Source organism: Pogoniulus pusillus, unplaced genomic scaffold (assembly GCF_015220805.1).
Source record: "Pogoniulus pusillus isolate bPogPus1 unplaced genomic scaffold, bPogPus1.pri scaffold_77_arrow_ctg1, whole genome shotgun sequence".
NCBI classification, from domain to species: domain Eukaryota; kingdom Metazoa; phylum Chordata; class Aves; order Piciformes; family Lybiidae; genus Pogoniulus; species Pogoniulus pusillus.
This window is the reverse complement of record NW_026974722.1, coordinates 29852-46475: the sequence shown is the minus strand read 5'-3', so window position 1 is coordinate 46475 and position 16624 is coordinate 29852. Positions and strand designations below refer to the sequence as shown.

General features: G+C 48.6%; 1 long non-coding RNA gene across 1 annotated transcript in view; it reads right to left on the bottom strand.

Moving 5' to 3' along the window:
* The window catches only part of LOC135174554 (uncharacterized), a 53701-nt gene extending 41858 nt beyond the window's left edge, over nucleotides 1-11843 (bottom strand). The window contains exons 1-3 of the long non-coding RNA XR_010301990.1: nucleotides 11363-11843; nucleotides 2497-2619; nucleotides 980-1071 (exon numbers count right to left, since the gene is read on the bottom strand). This is a non-coding gene — a long non-coding RNA (uncharacterized LOC135174554). The remainder of the gene's footprint in view (nucleotides 1-979; nucleotides 1072-2496; nucleotides 2620-11362) is intronic.
* Between the last annotated feature and the right edge of the window lie 4781 nt (nucleotides 11844-16624).

Genomic DNA, 16624 nt, shown 5'->3' with positions numbered 1-16624 from the left:
AGCTGGCATGAAAACTAGCTTTACTTGTAACAGTTTAATACAATATACCTACTGAAAAATAACTCAGCTTCCTTTTTTCAACTTGATCTGTTTTCAACTAATCTTTGCAATACCAATTGTACACCTTTAAAACCAGAGAGGACACTAATGAAAAGAAGCTTCACGTCTAGCCTGTATTTGTCATGTCCAAAGGCCCATGGAGACTTGTACATGGAGGAGCTCTTCAGCCTCTGTAGAATTCCCAGTCTGACAAAGAAGATTGGAAGATTCCTGGCAAGCCACTGTGCCCAATCACCTATCTGCTTTGCCAGGGCTCATTCTGCATTTCTAGTTGACAAAGCCAAGTATTTCTAAGAAGCTCCCACAGATACAGTAAACATGCCAACTGCTATTTCTGGTCAGAGACATCACTGTTGTTTGCAAGCTCCACTCAGTAATGACTGTGCAGAAGAACATTCAGGGCTTACACGTACTACCCACTGCAGCAGGTAAATGCTAACTGCTTCTAATCAACAATGCAGACATGAGAAGCTACTGGACTCTACCAGACTCCAAAGAAAGAACTGACTTGACAAGGTTAAAAAGAGGTAGCTATGCTAACAGCTATAACTTACCTACTTTATCCAAAACGTGGCAAATTTGAACACAAACATTGCAACACATTCTGTTCCATACTTGTCTCATTCAAAGGCTATCCAAATACCCTTTTCTAACACTCAGTACTTATCTGCACAGAAAAAAGGCTGCTCTTTTTGTTAGACTTAGTACAGCCATCTTCAAGTGGTAGACAGTAAATAGTATATGTAACCCTAAAGGACAAGAAATTCAAACTACAGAAATACATCTGTAACCATCACAGAGAAAAAAATCAGCATTACATTTATATGAACCAGATCTATGGCAGAAGAGAAGAGAGAGGAAACAAATCTGAAGAACTACTCAGAATCTTCAGTCTTAGAGCATATGCATGTCTCCTTACCTCCAGCAGAAAGGAGAGCTGTGCTTAAAACTACTGCTGTGAACCAGTCTGCCTTTCTCTTTCAGTACTTTAGTGATGTTCTTATCTGCATCCTAAAAAGACAGAACAAACATTTTTTTCCTCAAAATACAAATTCCATTATTTTAGTAAAGAAGTACAGGAATCATCTCCAATACTCAAATCAAGACAATCTCTATCATAAACCAGTATTTACACATCAAACAATCCAAAAAAACTACTATACAATGGATGCACTTACTGCAGAGGCACTCTAACACTTCACTAATAAAGCTGCTTGCTCTCAAACCTTGGCATTCATCAACAGTCCTTCCTTGCCCCCAGCTCACACACAGCTGTGTACCAAACGCAGACTTTCTGTAGCACTAACACAAGACACAATTTATTATTAAATGAGAACTTCAAACTTTGATTGAGTCTTCTGATTCTGTGGCAGCAAGTCACATGGTGCTTCTTAGCCTCACGTTTAGGTCTCACTACAGCACGTTCCTCTGCTGTGAATACAGCTACTGAAGTGGAAGCCTATTTGACAGTACCTCACTAACTGACCAGCAGTGAGATTCTAAACTGGAAGGGAATGTTAAATCAAAAGCTGAATGTTCAATCCAAAGCTGAATGTTAAATCAAAGGCCATCTATTGAACGAGTGTCAACGTGACATTGAGGGATAAAAAGAAAACCACAAATGACTGTTGGAAGAATTCAGCATTAGAATATTTTCCAAGAGTCTTAAGTTCAGATTCCCACGAGCAAAAGCTAAACACGTAGCCTCCAGTGCTCTCTTATTTGCCTTAGCAATGACAGCTCTTTGAGTTGAAATGCAACACAAGATTTTAAAGCCTTATTCAAGCAAATTGTGTTTACAGGAACATGCTCTGCTGTCAAACTGCAGCAGCAGGAAACCAACCAAACAACTATTTGTTGTCTTTGCACACAGCGCTAAACAGGAACTCCTTTCTGCCCGTGTCTGCAGTAGTCTGGAGTTCCTGTTGGTTTCTTTTACAGGGATTCTCCTGCCTCTATTGGCAAGTATATTCACATTGCAACACATCCCACAAGTAGGGAAAATGAGTGGATTTCTCTCCTCTGACAAGTCGTGTTACACTACCTGGCTGGCACAAGCTTGATGACCACATCTGGAAAAGCAGAAGTCATCCAGAGGTGAAGAGAGGCCTCTGCATACTTGCCTGGAGGCTTCATGCATTACATTTCCATAAGGAACAAGCAAAGGGAAACTCATTCTGCAGTAGATACAGAATGGAGATGCTGCTCTTCCCTTTCACTACCAGATACACAGTACTAATCCCATGTCAAAGCCTCTCTTTTTCAGATACTGTAATAAACTCACTGAAACCCTGCTGCAAAGGTTAAAATACATTAGGCTTCTTCCAGAGCTCAAAGACACCTTGAAGACCAAGCTATTAAGGGAAAGAAGACTTATGCCATTGAAAATGTTGCCCTGAATAAAAGCAGTGTTTTACTTTCTCCAAGACCACTAACCTTCACATACTGTCCAGCCAAGTCAGCCACCTCTGCTGTGAAGCAGCCAGATGCATCGATGGCACAAACAGCCACAGCACCCTTCTGAATTCTATTCAAGTCCATGCAGACTCTGTCATCATCCTACAAAAGTTCAAGTGACAGGGTAAAGAAATACAAAATATTGGTTAAAATATCTGTCTTGGGTTCAAATGCAAGTTCCCAGAGACTCTTATAAATTTGGTAGACCCAATGACAATTTATAGAATTTATAGAGTTTATAGAGTGCCCTCCCCTCCTCCCCCTCCTTTCCCCAAAAGACAGGGAGAGAGATAAAAGGTAGGGACACCGCAATAAATCAATCTCACTCGATTTGGAAGTTAAAAAGGAAAAGTTTAACAATAACTTAGAAAAAGGGATTGGAGGTAGGGGAGTTTACAAAGGATAAGGAAGGGAAAACAGCAAAATACAAAACAGGGATGGATACAACCCGAGTAGTGTGATGGTGTCTCTGCCTCGTGGCTGGTATGCAGTATCAGTGTGTGTGTGCGGTCATGAACGCAGGTAGGGAGAAAGAGGGCGAAAAGAGGAAGAGACAGGAGAACTCCTGTCTTTTATACCACAGGAAGTGGGGGGAGTGGGCTAACCATCACCTGGAGTGTGGCCCACCCCTGAGGAGGGGCCAAGACCCCTAGGGTCAGGTTCAGGGTCACTCCCCCAGGAGTGTTAACCCTATACATTCCACCCCTTGGTTAGACCACTTCCACCTTCCTAAGAACAGTCTTCTTCTCCAAAGATGGGAAAAGTGTCCATGGGTTAAGAGTTCGTGAAGTCCTTCTTGGTCCCCGGCTGTATCCCAAGGCGATGTGTTCCTCTGGTCCGGTGCAGGTTGCTGAGATGTGAGCAGGGCAGGAACGGAAGAAAAGTCAGTGAATCAGGAACAGTTCTTGTTGGTACTCAGGAAAAGAGTCTTTTCCCTCTGCGAAGAAAACATCAGGAACAGTCTCTTCATGTCTGGCATCAGGGGAACAGGTGTAGATGAGATGGCTGTAGACATCCTCTGGAGGGAAATCAGGAACAGTCTCTCACTGCAGGGCATCAGTGATGAATCAGATGCAGGGTTCTGGTTGGACGCCGTGGTGTGATGCGATGTTGTAGGACTCTGGATAGCTGCTGCTGTGATGTGGGTTCTGTTGGACGCCGTGTAGTGGTGAGGGTATAACTACAAAAACAACTTGTAACCCCTTATGAACTATAATACAAGTATTGCACAACTATGATACAAGTATTGCACAACTATGATACAACTATAATACAAGATAACCTGAAAGTATCTGGAACACATGGAATCAACTCTGAGATTTCAAAACCTTTTCAGCTAAAGAGAGATTTCTCTGAGGGACACACTCGATAACACCAGTTTCCATCATCACCCAGTATGTGTGACCAGGACCCTCTGCAGATACCACCCCTTTGATAGGTTTTCCCCCACCAGAGGCAGGAGCAACCCACACAGTCTTTCCCAGTAGATTCCTTTCACAGACTACAGGAACTCCATCTCCCTCAACTATGGGCAGTAGGGCAGACTGAGCAGGACCAGCTCTGTTAACTGATCCCCTGCTGTTCACCAGCCAAGTGGCTTCTGCAAGGTGCTTCTCCCAGTTTCTGAGAGTTCCACCTCCCATAGCCTTCAGGGTGGTTTTCAGCAGACCATTGTGTCGCTCAATCTTTCCTGCAGCCTGTGGGTAGTATGGGATGTGGTAAACCCATTCTATCCCATGCTCTTTTGCCCAGTTGCTTACAAGGTGGTTCTTGAAATGGGTCCCATTGTCTGACTCAATTCTCTCTGGGGTACCGTGTCTCCACAGGATGTGGCTCTGCAGGCCCAGAATGGTGTTACGGGCAGTAGCATGAGGTACTGGGTAGGTTTCCAGCCACCCCGTGCTTCCCTCCACCATGGTTAACACATACTGCTTGCCACTACGAGACCGAGGCAGAGTGATGTAATCAATCTGCCAGGCCTCCCCATACCTGTACTTTGACCACCTTCCCCCGTACCACAAAGGCTTCATGCGCTTAGCTTGCTTTATGGTGGCACAGATGTCACATTCATGGATAACCTGAGTTATGGCCTCCATGGATATGTCCACGGACCTGTCTCGGGCCCATTGGTATGTGGCATCTCTTCCTTGGTGACCAGAAGAGTCATGTGCCCACCGAGCTAAGAACAGTTCACCTTTGTGCTTCCAGTCCAGGTCAATCTGGCAGATGTGGGCAGCCTGGTCAGCTTGGTGGTTATGCTGATGCTCTTCAGTGGCTCTGCTCTTTGGGATGTGAGCACTGATGTGTCGGATTTTAACTGGTCGGTTGTCCAGGCGTGCAGAAATGTCTTGCCAGAGATCAGCAGCCCAAATAGGCTTCCCTTTTCTCTGCCAATCATTTCTCTTCCACTCCTTCAGCCACCCCCATAAGGCATTTGCTACCATCCATGAGTCGGTGTAGATGTATAGCATTGGCCACTGCTCTCGTTCTGCAATGTCCAGGGCCAGCTGGATGGCTTTCACCTCAGCATACTGGCTGGATTCGCCTTCTCCATCTCTTGCCTCTGCAACCCTGCGTGTGGGGTTCCAGACAGCAGCCTTCCATCTCCGCTTGCTGCCTACCAGGCGGCAGGATCCATCTGTGAAGAGAGCATACGCCTTTTCCTCCTCAGGGAGGTCACTGTATGGGGGGGCTTCCTCGGCACGGGTCACTGCCTTCTGCTGGCTTTCCAAAGTCAGTGCCCTCTGGCCAGTTGGTGATGACCTCTACAATGCCTGGGCGCTCGAGAGTCCCCATCCTAGCCCTCTGAGTTATCAGAGCCATCCACTTACTCCAAGTGGCATCTGTGGCATGGTGCGGAGTCGAACCCTTCCCTTTAAACATCCAAGTCAGGACTGGAAGCCTTGGAGCTAAAAGGAGTGGTGACTCCGTCCCAATCACCTCAGAGGCAGCTCTGACTCCCTCATAGGCAGCTAGGATTTCTTTCTCTGTGGGGGTATACTTGGTCTCTGAGCCTTTGTATGCCTTGCTCCAGAACCCGAGTGGGCGGCCTCTTGTCTCATCAGGAGCTTTCTGCCATAGGCTCCAGCTAGGACCATTCTCACCGGCTGCTGTGTAGAGAATGTTCTTAATCTCTGGGCCGGTTCGAACTGGTCCCAAGGCCATGGCATGGACCACCTCTCGTTTGATCTGGTCAAATGCCACCTGCTGCTCAGGTCCCCACCCAAAGTTATTCCTCTTTCTTGTAACGTCAAAGAGGGGTTTCACAATTTGACTGTACCCGGGAATGTGCATCTTCCAAAAGCCCACAAACCCCAGGAAGGATTGTGTCTCCTTCCGGTTAGTGGGTTCCACCATAGTGGCCACTTTATTCACCACATCCATAGGGATGTGGCGTCGGCCATCCTGCCAGCGAACTCCCAGGAACTGGATCTCTCTGGCAGGCCCTTTCACTTTGCTTCTCTTAATGGCAAAACCAGCATCCAACAGGATATTAATGATCTTCTCACCCTTCTGGAAGACCTCCTCTGCTGTCTCACCCCATACAATGATGTCATCGATGTACTGCAGATGTTCCGGAGCGCCACCCTTCTCCAGTGCAGTCTGGATGATGCCATGGCAGATTGTAGGGCTGTGCTTCCACCCTTGAGGCAGTCTGTTCCAGTGGTACTGGACTCCTCTCCAGGTGAAGGCAAACTGCGGCCTACATTCTTCTGCAATGGGGATGGAGAAAAAAGCATTAGCAATGTCAATTGTGGCATACCATTTGGCCTCCTTCGTTTCCAGTTCATACTGCAGCTCCAACATGTCAGGCACGGCTGCGCTGATTGGAGGAGTCACTTCGTTCAGGCCTCGGAAATCCACCGTGAGTCTCCACTCCCCTGTCTCCTTTCGCACTGGCCATATCGGGCTGTTGAAGGGCGAGTGGCTCTTGCTGATGACAAGCTGCTGCTCCAGGCGGCGAATCAGCTGCTGTATGGGTAGCAGGGAGTCTCTGTTGGTGCGGTATTGCCTGCGATGAACTACATGAGAAGCAATAGGTAACTTGACATCTTCCACCTTGTGGGTACCAACCACGGAAGGGTCATCTGACAAGCCAGGCATGATAGACAGCTGCTCTTTGTCTGCAGTCTCTACAGCTGCTATGCCAAAAGCCCACTTGTTTCCCTTCGGATCTTTAAAGTACCCTTCCCGGAGAAAGTCGATCCCCAGGATGCAAGGTGCATCAGGGCCAGTTACTATGGAGTGCTTCTCCCACACATTCCCGGTGAGGCTTATCTCAGCCTGCAGCACAGTCAACTCCCGAGACCCCCCTGTGACTCCTGCAATTGTAACAGTATCTGTCCCCCTGTGGCTGGAGGGGATCAGAGTGCATTGGGCACCGGTGTCTACCAACGCTCTGTACTTCTCGGCTTCAGAAGTGCCAGGCCATTTCACAAACACGTCCCAATATACTCTGTTATCCCTGGCCTCCGCCTGGCTGGAGACAGGGCACCTCTAATTCTGAGCAGTGTGACTGCATGAGGCACATGGACCTGAGTTACTGGCTTCACCACCCCTTGAGCGAGAGCGCTGCCTGCGGGACACTGGGGCAACCCCTCTTCTGGAGGAGTTATTCCCTATGTTTGTCCCCTGCAGTTCCCTTACCCTGGCCGATAGAGCTGAGGTGGGCTGGCCATGCCATCTATCCATGTTTTCCCCATGGTCACACAGTGTTCTCCAGAGTGACCCCCTGTGTGTACCCTGTCTGCTCTGGGCTGGTCTCCTGCGGGGAGGAGGAGGAGCACGGGGCGGCGTGTGTTCCTTATAGCTGAGACTTGCACCCATTCTGAAGGTGAAGAGCAGTCATCCTCTGCCTTCTGCATTTCAGAGAAAGAGGCTTTCAGCTCGTTCATTTCTTGGGTGAGGGTCTCTACAGTGGCAATTAAGGTTTTCCTCGACAAACTGTCTTCAAACTGTCTTAGGTCATTCACAAACTCCCTGATTGTGGGAAGGTTGTTGGGGTCTCTGCCCAGCAGCAGTGCTCCCAATGTGGGGGCATATGTGGAAGGAGCACACTGTGTCAGTTTCTTTAAGAGGGCTGGCTTCATGCGGACATCATCAGGGTCCGAGGGCCTCTGGTCGGCTCCATAAATTATCTCTTGAACCGCCATTTGCCTCAGGTATGAGATCCCCTGTTCCATATCTGTCCATCTAAGGGGATGGAAAATCATGTCATCCTTAGTCGGGTACCTGTACCTCACAGCTATCAGAAGCCTGGCCCAAAGTGAGTGGGTACCATCGAGCCTTCCCAGTTCCTTATCCACACCTCCATCCCTCGACAAGGATCCCAGTTGCTTTGCCTCCCTGTGATCTAGGTCCACTGTTTCTGCTCCTGCATCCCAGCATTTCAAAAGCCAGGCTAAAAGGGACTGTCCGTTTGCCCTTGCATACTCCTGCCTTATGTGCCTGATTTCCTTTCTGGGCGTGGAGCTGATAAGGATCACTCCATTATCAGGTCCATTTCCAGCTGGTTGCTGTTGCTGGGGGGTGCTGGTTCCCGAAGAGGTCCCTTGCCCCGGATCGGTATCTGCGGGAGGGTTTGGGTTTGATCTGGCTGGCCGCGTGGTGATGGGGGCAAGATGGATGGGGCTGGGCTGAGGGGGCAGGGTCCGGGGGGCTGCCCTGGGCGGGACCGGAGGCGGAGTTCGGGGCGGAGCCGCGCTAGGGGCGGTCTGCCCTGTCGCCCAACCCCCGCATCTGCAGCTCGGGCAGTGAGGACCACCCCTCCCCCTAAGCACCCTAATGGCGGCGCCCACCCGAGGTCCCCACGTGTTCCAGCTCGGAGCTACGTTGTAAATTCCCAAACTCACATTTACACACAGTGAAATAACTGCTATCCAGTACCATTTCTCGCCCAAAATATCTGGAGCTTCTGTGCTCCAATGCATATACTCAGATTGATTCCATGTTCCAGAAACATTTCTAAACACAGTGATATTACTAACAGAATTCAGGAAATAGGCATAGACTCGGGCAGGCAAATGCTTAGAATATTCCCAGAGCATATCAATGACAATCCAGAAGACATGGTAACTTATAAACTTTAACAGCCAGCCCCACAACAGCCATGCAAAAGCGTTAATGATTAAGACTTTCAGAATATCCATTTTTTAACTTCCAAATCTTCTCTGAAAGAATTCTTTCTACCTAGCCCCACGTTGAGACGCCAAATAAATTGTCTTGGGTTCAAATGCAAGTTCCCAGAGACTCTTATAAATTTGGTAGACCCAATGACAATTTATAGAATTTATAGAGTTTATAGAGTGCCCTCCCCTCCTCCCCCTCCTTTCCCCAAAAGACAGGGAGAGAGATAAAAGGTAGGGACACCCCAATAAATCAATCTCACTCGATTTGGAAGTTAAAAAGGAAAAGTTTAACAATAACTTAGAAAAAGGGATTGGAGGTAGGGGAGTTTACAAAGGATAAGGAAGGGAAAACAGCAAAATACAAAACAGGGATGGATACAACCCGAGTAGTGTGATGGTGTCTCTGCCTCGTGGCTGGTATGCAGTATCAGTGTGTGTGTGCGGTCATGAACGCAGGTAGGGAGAAAGAGGGCGAAAAGAGGAAGAGACAGGAGAACTCCTGTCTTTTATACCACAGGAAGTGGGGGGAGTGGGCTAACCATCACCTGGAGTGTGGCCCACCCCTGAGGAGGGGCCAAGACCCCTAGGGTCAGGTTCAGGGTCACTCCCCCAGGAGTGTTAACCCTATACAATATCCCCCCCACGGAAGAAGAAATGAAACATTCAATACAAAAAGTGATGGCTGGACAAGAATGGCAGAACACTCAGCCTTTGGCAAACCCAAACACGCCCAGGAAAAGATGGATTCTACAGGACTGTCATTTTAGGCATCAGAGCAAAGATCATTTCTCCAGAATCTCTCACCTGACAGAAGGGCTATGTGCCTCTGGGCATGTATATATGCACGGACAAGTAAACACACGTTTTACCTGCACACATGCACACACAGAGCCAACGGCTTCAAGATGCTACTGCATAGTAAAGAAACTGACCACCACTGTGTCATCTTCTTGTACCAGCCAAGACTTCTGTCTGTTTAGCACAGAAGCATGCAGAGTCTTTTTCAGAAAGCAAATGGTTGTAATCAGTCTACTACTCCTGGAACTCCACATAATAAACCCCATTGTCTTAGTGTTTTAATGATCCAAAGCCTTTCAGTCTGCATTGCTCAATCTTTGTTGGCCCACTGGCAATGCTACTGGTCAAGAACCACACGTGGACAACATCACAGCTTATTTTCCTGGCTAGCCTTCAGTTTCTTATTTCCTCTAGCACAAGCACAGAATGAGTTAGAGTTGGAACACACCACAAGGATCATCTAGTTCCAACCCCCCTGCCATGGGCAGGGACACCTCACACTAGATCAGGCTACCTAAAGCCTCATCCAGCCTGGCCTCAAACACCTCTTGGGACAGGGCTTCGACCACCTCCCTCAGCAATCCAGCCCACAGACTCATCACCCTTATGGGGAAGAACTCCTTCCTAACAAAAAAGCTGGGCAGGGACTTGCTCTACCAGGCCAGTTACATTTCCCAACAACTAAACTGCCTTGTGCAAATATGCAACAAAGCAACAGAGGAGCCAAGGGAAAATACCTCTCACAATTCTTTCTCTATTAGCAGTCTGTTCCTTTCCTATTCCATCTCCTACAAGAGGACCTGACTCAAAAGCAGCTCTGTCAAGTACTTGCAAGATTGAGCTACAGGAGAATGTCTGAGGTGCAAGTAGTGTGGTAAGGCTTTAGACTTCTTCAACACTTTACCAGCCATCATGGATTTCTTTATCAACCAGTAGCACACAGTCCAGTCTAAGTTTCTTTCTTCACAGCTCTACGAAGCTGAGGCATCTTTTCACATTGCATTCATCTCGACAAGGGAAACACCACCATAATGGATGCACCCTCCAGGAAAATGCATACAAAAGAGACAGAAAGGGATGGGATATTGCACACAAATATCAAGAGGCCTATCACAAATGCCAACAGCTTCTGAGAATGACGATAGAGCTCCTGGTCTAAGGATTGCCGATTGCAGGGCGCTGGCAGCTCTACTGCAAGTTCTTTTGAGGGCATCTTTGGATAATGGCTGAAGACAGGAAACTATCCAAAAAGAACAACGAGTCTAAACTCATGCATTCAATTCATGTGTCTAAAACTGAAGCAATTCTATCCATGAAAAATTATCCCTCTTAACCTTCACCAGAACAGACAGAGGAAAAGAACAGTAACGACAGAAAAAAGGAGTGCAACAAAACCCTTTCCCATCAAGGTAAAAAGTCTCAGTACAAAAGCAGGCAAAGCAATTTTTTGCTCTCTAAAAGCCCAATGAGCAATGAAAGGGAAACACTGAAGAGGGGCAGTGTGCTGTGTAAAACCACTGTTACCATCCGAACCTGTCACTTAGCAAAGCTTGTTCTGACTATCAGTGCAACAGAGCATTTCTTCCCTAAGCTATAAATTACAGCTTTGGGGGAAAAAAACAACAAAACACCACACCTAGAGTCACTAACTCTCAGAGACAGTGGTGGGCTCACTTCACATATCACAATAATCCAATCCAGGGACACCTAAGATCCCCAGTGCAGCATACAGAGGGCACGAGAGGATGCAAGAGTTCATTAGAACACAGTGCTACACTGTGCTCCTTATTCCTACCTTTCAAGCAGCAAAGAAGATTGTTTACTATCAGTCACCCTGACAGCCAGTCCCCAGGAACTGGAAAGTCAAGTCATGCACGATGGAACAAAATTAAGGTTACAGATATGCAATTCATACTCACAGCACCAAAAGAGGGAGCCTGGTTAGGGCTCCGCGTGTCACGGCAGCTCACAGGCAGGCATCTTCCGCGCGGCCGCCATCTTGACTGTGGCGCCCGCGACGGCCAGAGCTGTGCGTCCCGGCAGCCAATAGGAAGCCCGCTTGTGCGCGCGTGTCCGCCATATTGAGTGCGTCACGGCCAGCCAATGGGAAGGCCGCTTTGGCACGGCTGCCATCTTGAGTGTGGCTCCCCGCGGTCGACATCTTGAGTGTGTCTGCCGCGGCCGCTCTCTCTGCGCAAAACGGCACCTAGGCGCGGCGGACACGCGTACGCAATTTGCGTACGCCCCCGGGCGCAGCGGAGACGCGTGCGTCCTCCATTTGCGCACCGCACCCCCCGCCTAGTCGCGGCGCAGACTGGCTCCGAAAGACCCTGCCTGCCTGCCTGCCTGCCGCTCTGTGCTCGCGGCCATTCCATTGCAGCCGGCTCAGCGTCACTGCCGCTCCCTGCGGCTCCACCCGCGATGCTCCGCCCCGCTCCCACTGGCGCATGCGTCCGACTACGGAGCCCTAGCGGCCCGCCCCCCCAAGCGCCGGCCCGCCCCCCCCGAGCGCGCCACTTTTAACTCCTCTCTCGAATCCTCACAAATCCAAACCAGTTCTCAGCTCTCCCTCCCACCCCTCACCTTCCCCTCCTCTCCTCCCCTCCCCTCAGCTTTCAGACACTTCAATCATGCACGGCCTTTAGAGACGAGGCAGGAGAACGGGGACCGCCGCGGCTGAGGAACTGCAGTGTGGACAAGGAAACACACGGTGGCAGCACTCAGCACCGGCGCCACACCGCAGCCGCTACACAACTGCAGTACCCACGACCAAACACGGGGGGGCAGCACAGACAACCGAGAGCGCCTCTGCGCCCGGCCGGGGGCAGCGCCTTCAGCCCAGCGCCGCTCTGCCTATTGGCTTTGAAACAGCACACCGCACGCAAGGCACAGCCCACGCTCTGCCACTCCTACACACTCAGTTTATAGGGACAGCTCTCAACTCCAGCTGGGGCTACTCAGCACTTCCTTGATCTACTCTTGAGGGATTTAGAGACAGCAGAGGAGACACAGGGGGAGCTGCTGACACCAGAATTAAGGCTGTTCTGCAGGAGCTAGAGGAAAAACACAGCTCTTCTGCCAGATGAGGGCCACAAAGATGAGCAGAGGACTGCAGCACCTCTCCTGGGAAGCAGGACTGAAAGAACTGGGGCTGTTGAGGCTGCAGAAGAGAAGGCAGAGCTTCGAGCTACACGGCAGTGTCTGAAAGGGACCTGCAGCAAACCTGGAGGACTGTCTAAAAGGGCCTGTGCTGATACTCTGTGCATTTAAAAGGATTGCAGTGAAGCTGCTCCAAGAAAAACTTTAGAGACTGAAGAAATCAAAAACCAAACTGCCAGATTCCCTCACACAACTTCCTACATGACCTCAGCAAACCCCTTTCACTTCACATCGCTTCTGACACCCACTCTGGGAGCTGTACACTCCTTCTCTCCCTGATGCCGGGAGAAAGATCTGGTGAACGTGGCAGCACGTGGCAGAGGTTCAAGACTTAAGCAGACACCTGATTGCTATCACAGCTCAGAAACGACTGAGATACATGCCCTCCTCCTAAACCTAGCAGTTAGGAAGTGTTACAGCTGCACCAGATCACACTGGGATCTGCTTCTGGCACAGGATGCAGCAGATTCTGGTCCATAGCTCAGAGAGGATTGCTTAGCTACTGCTGTTTATAAACACGAACCAAAAACAACCACAAAAACAAAGGCTCAGATCTGGAAACAGTTCTCAGCAGTGCAGCAAAATCCCTTTCCTTTACTCCATAGAGAGGTGCTACAGTGACCTCAGGGGTTTTTAAGTCAAAAGCTGCTTGCTGGAATCATAGAATCAGTCAGGGTCAGAAGGGACCACAAGGACCTCGTTCCAGAGACACTTCACACTAGCCTGAGCCAAAACTAGAATTGTAGGAAAACAGACAAATCACAAAACATAGGACTGCCTTAACTGTCTTTCCAACTCCCTCACACGTTTGGATCCTAGCCCCATTGAAGAACTATACAAATGCGGTTTAGAAAAAGCAATTCTTCTGATTATAGACCCAGCCAGGAATGGCCTAGCCTGGAATCCCCTGCACCATTCTGCAGCTTCCCAGCTCCCCCACACACTGGCAAAAGAAACATTCTCCTAGATGCTTTCCTTTGAAGCAGAAACACGTTTACATCCTAGCCCCATTGAAGAACCATAGAAATTCGCTTTACAAAAAGCACTCCTTCTGCTTATAGACCCAGCCAGGAATGGCCTACCCTGGAATCCCCTGCACCATTCTGCAGCTTTCCAGCTGCGTCACACACTGGCAAAAGAAACTTTCTCCTAGCTGCTTTCCTTTGAAGCAGAAACACGTTTACTTCCTAGCCCCATTGAAGAACCATAGAAATGCCGTTTAGGAAAAACACTCCTTCTGCTTATAGACCCACTCAGGAATGACCTAGCCTGGAATGCCCTGCACTATTCTGTAGCTTTCCAGCTCCCTCACACACTGGCAAAAGAAATTTTCTCCTAGCTGCTTTCCTTTGAAGGAGAAACACGTTTACATCCTAGCCCCATTGAAGAAACATAGAAATGCCGGTTAGAAAAAGCATTCCTTTTGCTTATAGACTCATCCAGGCATGACCTAGCCTGGAATCCCCTGCACCATTCTGCAGCTTTCCAGCTGCGTCACACCGAGGCAATAGAAACTTTCTCCTAGCTGCTTTCCTTTGAAGCAGAAACACGTTTACATCCTAGCCCCATTGAAGAACCATAGAAAATCGGTTTACAAAAAGCACTCCTTCTGCTTATAGACCCGGCCAGGAATGGCCTAGCCTGGAATCCCCTGCACCATTCTGCAGCTTTCAAGCTCCCTCACGCACTGGCAAAAGAAACTTTCTCCTAGCTGCTTTCCTTTGAAGCAGAAACACGTTTACATCCTAGCCCCATTGAAGAAACATAGAAATGCCGGTTAGCAAAAGCAATCCTTCTGTTCATAGACCCAGCCAGGAATGGCCTAGCCTGGAAATCCCTTCACCATTTTACAGCTTTCCAGCTCCCTCACACACTTGCAAAGGAAATGTTATCCTAGCTGCTTTCCCCTGAAGCAGAAACACGTTTACATCCTAGCCCCATTAAAGAACAATAGAAATTCGGTTTACAAAAAGCACTCCTTCTGCTTATAGACTCAGCCAGGAATGGCCTAGCCTGGAATCCCCTGCACCATTCTGCAGCTTTCCAGCTGCGTCACACACTGGCAAAAGAAACTTTCTCCTAGCTGCTTTCCTTTGAAGCAGAAACACGTTTACATCCTAGCCCCATTGAAGAACCTTAGAAATGCCATTTAGAAAAAGCACTCCTTCTGCTTATAGACCCAGCCAGGAATGGCCTACCCTGGAATCCCCTGCACCATTTTGCAGCTTTCCAGCTCCCTCACACACTGGCAAAAGAAACTTTCTCCTAGCTGCTTTCCTTTGAAGCAGAAACACATTTAAATCCTAGCCCCATTGAATAAACTTAGAAATGCCGGTTAGAAAAAGCATTCCTTCTGCTTATAGACCCAGCCAGAAATGGCCTAGCCTGGAATCCCCTGCACCATTCTGCAGCTTTCCAGCTCCCTCACACACTGGCAAAAGAAACTTTCTCCTAGCTGCTTTCCTTTGAAGCAGAATCACGTTTACATCCTAGCCCCTTTGAAGAACCTTAGAAATGCCGTTTAGAAAAAGCATTCCTTCTGCTTATAGACCCAGTCAGGAATGGCCTAGCCTGGAATCCCCTCCACCATTCTGCAGCTTTCCGGCTCCCTCACACACTGGCAAAAGAAACTTTCTCCTAGCTGCTTTCCTTTGAAGCAGAAACACGTTTACATCCTAGCCCCATTGAAGAAACATAGAAATTCGGTTTAAAAAAAGCACTCCTTCTGCTTATAGACCCAGGCCAGGAATGGCCTAGCCTGGAATCCCCTGCACCATTTATGCAGCTTTCCACCTCCCTTATACACTGGCAAAAGAAACTTTCTCCTAGCTGCTTTCCTTTGAAGCAGAAACACGTTTACATCCTAGCCCCATTGAAGAATCATAGAAATGCCGGTTAGAAAAAGCATTCCTTCTGCTTATAGACCCAGCCAGGAATGGCGTAGCCTGGAATGCCCTGCACCATTCTGTAGCTTTCCAGCTCCCTCACACATTCGCAAAAGAAACTTTCTCCTAGCTGCTTTCCTTATAAGCAGAAACACGTTTACATCCTAGCCCCATTGAAGAATCATAGAAATGCCGGTTAGAAATAGCACTCCTTCTGCTTATAGACCCAGTCAGGAATGGCCTAGCCTGGAATCCCCTACACCATTCTGCAGCTTCCCAGCTGCGTCACACACTGGCAAAAGAAACTTTCTCCTAGCTGCTTTCCTTTGAAGCAGAAACACGCTTACATCCTAGCCCCATTGAAGAACCATAAGAATTCGGTTTACAAAAAGCAATCCTTCTGCTTATAGTCCCAGTCAGGAATGGCCTAGCCTGGAATCCCCTGCACCATTCTGCAGCTTTCCAGCTGCGTCACACACTGGCAAAAGAAACTTTCTCCTAGCTGCTTTCCTTTGAAGCAGAAACACGTTTACATCCTAGCCCCATTGAAGAACCATAGAAATGCCGGTTAGAAAAAGCATTCCTTCTGCTTATAGACCCAGTCAGGAATGGCCTAGCGAGGAATCCCCTGCACCATTCTGCAGCTTTCCAGCTCCCTCACACACTGGCAAAAGAAACTTTCTCCTAGCTGCTTTCCTTTGAAGCAGAAACACGTTTACATCCTAGCCCCATTGAAGAACCATAGAAATGCCGGTTAGAAAAAGCATTACTTCTGCGTGTAGACCCTGCCAGGAACGGCCTAGCCTGGAATCCCCTGCACCATTCTGCAGCTTTCCAGCTCCCTCACACACTGGCAAAAGAAACTTTCTCCTAGCTGCTTTCCTTTGAAGGAGAAACACGTTTACATCCTAGCCCCATTGAAGAACCATAGAAATTCGTTTTAAAAAAAGCACTCCTGCTGCTTATAGACCCAGCCAGGAATGGCCTAGCCTGGAATCCCCTGCACCATTTTACAGCTTTCCAGCTCCCTCACACACTTGCAAAGGAAATTTTATCCTAGCTGCTTTCCTTTGAAGCAGAAACACGTTTACATCCTAGCCCCATTAAAGAACAATAGAAATTCGGTTTACAAAAAGC